The sequence below is a fragment of the Urocitellus parryii genome, chromosome 2, assembly GCF_045843805.1.
Source record: "Urocitellus parryii isolate mUroPar1 chromosome 2, mUroPar1.hap1, whole genome shotgun sequence".
In the NCBI taxonomy this organism is placed as follows: Eukaryota; Metazoa; Chordata; class Mammalia; order Rodentia; family Sciuridae; genus Urocitellus; species Urocitellus parryii.
Window position 1 is genome coordinate 103,243,928 of NC_135532.1, and position 5,445 is coordinate 103,249,372.

Genomic DNA, 5,445 nt, shown 5'->3' on the forward strand with positions numbered 1-5,445 from the left:
TTTCCAGAGGATCATCAGATCCATACAGTGCACCTTCTGGACCCGGTTATCTCCCCAAATCTCTCTATGGAGCTCGTCAAAATGAGAGCACCGTGTTCTCACACCTGGAACATGGTTGCAAGGTAGGCTGGGAAGTGTGTTGTTCCTTCTATGAATACCTCAGAGAGGTGGAATTCCTAATGAAGGAAATTCCCCAAACACGAGGCAATTGTTCCCAAGACTGTCGGCAGCCACAACTGTGACCAGCCTTCACTAGAGGCATCTAAGACATAAGATAGAGTGAAGCCAGGGTGATTGTTAAGGGGAGATGGTGATAAGTGACAGGGGAGGGGTGACTGAAGAGGGATTTGTTAATGAGTACAGAATTATAGTTAGGAGGAATAAGTGCCAGTGTTCTATATAGCACAGTAGAGCAAATTTAATTAATAAGAACTTACTGTATAGGTCAAAATATATAGAGGAGAGGATTTTGAATATCCAGCATAAAGAAATGATAAAATTTCCAGGTGTTGGATATGCTAATTATCCCAACTGATCATGGTACATTATATTCCTATATTGAAATATTACACTGTTCCCCATAAATATGTATAATTAGCATGTACAGATTTTAAAACATTGGAAATCAAGTATTAGGAGTCCAACCAGGGCCTCCAAAGGGGCTTGCAGTGTTGGGGGTGGAAAACTCTCTGATCCAGGAATCATGTTCTCAAAGAGCTTTTCAACTTTTGATATTTCTCCAAAGGAAATTACATGTAGAGGTTGCAAAAGGACAGCGATGGTACTGGGTGAAGTTCATTCTCCATCTTTAAACTTGTGTGCCGTGATTGGCTCAGCCTGCCTCAGGTACACCATGATTTCATACACTTTACAAACACTATAATTATCTTGGAACTAGCACGACTTCACCATATAATATTGTATTTCTGTGTGCCATTGAATTTGGTTCATGTGACCATGTAAATGATCTTAATTTAGTTTTTTTTTTTTTTTTTGAATTTTGGTCAAGTATTTCTAAAAGGAGAAATGGTCAGGATCACCCTCAAGAGGATCAGAGTGCCAAGAAAAGAGAAGGAATCTTGGGGTATGTTGGGGGAAGTAGACAAAGAGGACCCCCAACTTGTCCCTGCAGGACTGGTAGGTTTCATTGTGATTATTGGTGTGGGGATGGAGAATGACATCATTGGTATGTGTCTGTCTTAGAGAAAATCGATTCAATTTTTACAAAGGGACAGCCATCCTATCCCGTCTTAAGTCTCTATGAGAAGAAAGTTATTCCTGTGATATGGATGAGTGGCAGGCTCTCTCCACCTTCTGTTGACCCAGGCCCGAAGATCACCAGCTCAGAGGTGATGGAGAAGTCCCTGGGAATGCAGGGTTATGAAAGCCCGGGATCTGCAGGTGGGGTTGCATGGGGTGGGGGATTGGTTCTGCCAATATTGTCACAGATAAGGGACATTTAGGAGAGTTAAGCAGAGTTTAGTTGCAGTGTTGAGTTGTTTAATTTGCACCTGTGAGGAGCGGTAATGGTGTCCTAGTTAATTGAGACAGAGATTATAAATTAGGCCTTCCAGAAAGGTCCTGGGGGTTCACCTGGTCGGACTTCTCTTGTAGGAAGGTTTGAAGGCTGTCCAGAGGATGATGGTTTAGCGGTCTTGGGGGCTTAGAGCCTGAAATCTGCCCTCTCACTGTCCCTGCAGTTACAGGTCACCCTGTCTGTGCAGCAGAAATGCTAACAATGTGTATGTTGGGGGAGGGCGGGCAAAGAATCTGTACTTGGGTTTGTATCCCCAGATTTCTGTTCCTTCCTGGCTAGTTCTGAGCTTTGGTTCCTTCTTTTTTTTTTTTTTTTCTTTACCTTTTGGACAAAAAGTCATGTTGATTCCAAAGAGTGCCTTCTGGATCCTTTTTGGTTGTTTAACTCACATATAAATGGGCTTGTTAAATGGTAGGTGCTATTCAAATCTCCTAGCAAGGAATATCTATCTCTCCATTACCTACCTCCCTACATCTGCTCCAAGTTGGCCATAGGTAATCAGATTCATTTAATGCTCACCCAAATGAGGAATTGTTAGCCTTGACTGACAGATGAATAAACTGAGGTGCAGCGAGGTGGCTCAACTTCTTCAACCTCTCAGTGCTAGGAGCTGGTGCCACTCATTCAACTGCTTCTCCCTGCCTGTGTTCAGTGGGTCTGCCACTGCCCTGGGCTTGGCCTCAGCACCTCCCCACGTGAGTTACTGCACATGACAGTGCTGGTTTTAGGAAGTTTTGAAGTTATGTGATGTAAATAGATCATGGTCTCACTTGGAGCATCTATTGAAATATTGGAAACCTCAGTCCAAAAAAATGCCCCAAATCACAGGGCGTGGTGGCACACACCTGTCATCCCAGGGATGCTGAGGCAGGAGGATTTCCAAAGCCAGCCTCTGCATCTTTTTTTTTTTTTTGATACCAGAGATTGAAATCAGCAGCACTCAACCACTGAGCCAAATTCCCAGCCCTATTTTGTATTTTATTTAGAGATAGGGTCTCAATGTGTTGCTTAGAGCCTCACCGTTGTTAAGGCTGGCTTTGTACTGGAGATCCTCCTGCCTCAGCTTCCTGTACCACTGGGATTACAGGTGTGTGCCACCAAGCCCTGCTCAGCCTCAGCCTCTTAGAGAGACCCTAAGCAACTTAGCAAGACCTTGTCTCAAAATAAAAAATAAAAAGGGCTAAGAATGTGACTGAATGGTTAAGGGACCCTGGGTTCAATCCTGAGTACAAAACAAAGTAAAACAACAACAACAACAAACACCAATTCTGTGGTAGACCCAGGGAATTTTGAGATGCGGTGACAGGGGCACCAGGTGAACTACATCCCTTGTCAGTCCTAGTGAGTGTCACAACACTTCAGACATCCAGTGGACGGTTCTGTTTGCAGTGCCCAGTTATCAGGCACTGTTAGAATCCAAAATACTTAATACACCCAACCCAGTGACCATGCCATCCAAGTGTGGGTCAAGTGGGGGGGCTTGCAGCTGAGCTCTAAAAATGGAGCTGACATCAGAGACTTTGGCCTGGAGGCGAGAGGGGCTGGAGGGCTGTAGAGAAGGCTGATTTTGGAGCAGGCCTTCCCCAGGGTATTGGAGACAGCGCTGCAAAAATGAAAAGCAGAGTTCAAGCCAAAAGCCTGTCGCTGAGGTTACAGGATCACACACCACGAGAGACGATCCTCCCACTTTACGTCTATTTCTTTGGGAAGATTATTCTCATATGAGATGAACTTTGAGTTAAATGTGATTGTCCTGTGCTAAGCTCCCACCTGGTATTCCTCCTTCTCTCTCTCATTCCTACTGAGTGAATGGCTGCCAGATGAATTCAGCTCAAAGGCCCATCAGGTCACTCTCCTGCTCAAAAACCTCCAGTGGGCTCCCCATTGCCCACAAAAATGTGTCCTTCTTTCCAAGCTATTTAATTAGAATGAGGCTGAGTCTCCCATGGGGGAGAGGACCAGAGGCTCCTGAAGGTGGGACCCCAGCTCCTCCCTGACATGCACGCACTCAGGCTACCAGGGCCAAACCTTGGAATCTGCCATCAAGACTTAACTGTTGGGCTGGGGATGTGGCTCAAGCGGTAGTTCGCTCGCCTGGCATCCGTGCGGCCGGGGTTCGATCCTCAGCACCACATACAAAGATGTTTTGTCCACCAAAAACTAAAAAATAAAATATTAAAATTCCCTCTCTCTCTCTCTCTCTCTCTCTCTCTCTCTCTCTCTCTAATAATTAAAAAAAAAACAGACTTAACTGTTGGGCAAGGCATTTATGTTTGGAGTGGAGATCTGATGGGGGTCTCAATACCTGGGACAGGACGGGATGGAAATTTGATTGCCCAACAGATATGGCACTCCGTCAGTGCCTGGCACATTATATGCCTTCATTAAATGTTGGTGTGATGAATGAATGGTTGGTACAAGAATCTCTGCAACATCAGGGGCAGAGACCAAGGCTACGGAGGTGTAGGGGTCTCCAGGGTCTCAGGCAATTCTACGTTTTTTTATTTCCTTGGTCTAGGCTGGGGAAATAACTTCTATGATAAATGATGTCCCTGAGGCAGGGTTTCTCGGCCTTGTCCCTATGGACATTGTGGGCTGGATACTTCCATATTGTGGGGGAGTGTCTCTCCTGGGCACGGCAGGATGGTCAGCAACATCCCTGGCCTCTAAAAATAGATGCCATGGCACCTCCCCATCCCATGTCATGAAATCAAAGGTCTCCAGACACCACTATTCCCCAGAGTCGGGGAGCAGGGCTGAATTACCCCCCGGGTGAGAACCAGGTAGCTGTCCTCAATGCCAGCTACATATTAGAACCACTTAGGAACTCTTAAAAAAATAAAGATGCTGGAATTTTGAGATATGCATCTATAATTGGATTCTGGAAGTGACCTGAACAGGGCATTTTGAAAGCTCCTCAGGTGGTTCTAACCTGTAGCCAGGTCTGAGAGCCTGGTCTGGTGCTTGGCTGTCTGCAGGTTTTATATGCATCACAGGTTTCACAACTACCTGTGCAGCAGGTGAGGCAGGTTATTATTGTGGTTTTCTGGCTGGAGAAGCGAGATGCAGAGGGGCATGGTGGTGTCCCATGAGTGGCAAACTTGGGATTTGAACTCAGCTCACGTGGATCCTAACTCCGTACTATTTCCAAGGAATAGGGCACAGCTGACCAGATTCTCAGGTGGATTCTCTTTTCACTTTGCTTTCCCTATCCGTGGTCTCCCTCCTCCTCCCTCCTTCAGTTCCCTGAATTGTCTTATGCAAAGCTCCAGCTAGTGATCATTTACACTTCAGTGAGAACACAAGGCTGCTCTCTGTCTTCTAGGGGGATTTGCAAGATGGGCCTCCTTTAAAACAGTGGAAAGAAAAGCTTTATATCAGCCTATCAGTGGGCTGGGGAGGGTGAAATATGTGTTCACGACTCTTCTGAAATCAATTCCAATAGGTAGTTGCTTTTGATTAAGGTTTAATCTCATTCTAGATTTGGGGCTGACAGTTCTGTCTAGTTCCATTTCATTCACAATGTTGTGGGCAGTGCAGTTGTGACATCATTCGGTCAGTAAGACCTCCTTGACTAGGTCCCCTGTTCCCAAGGTGGAGGGCATCCTCTGCTTCTGTGATCCTCACAATACCAGCTCTGGCTGGACATGGAATGTGGTGAGTACTTAGCTCACAGATGCTGGGATGTCAGGCCACGCATGCCCAGAGCCTAGCCTGTGTCCTGGGGATAACATACAGCATGCAATCCGACTGAATCTGCAGATGCATGTCTGAATGTCTCCCTTCTGCCTGGGGGAGGCATCAGGAACAGCTGACCTCAGAAACCCTGGAGGAAAGTGAGCAGTGGAATATGAAACTTCTACAAAACGATATCTCAGACAGAGATCACTTTATTGAAATGGCTTTGT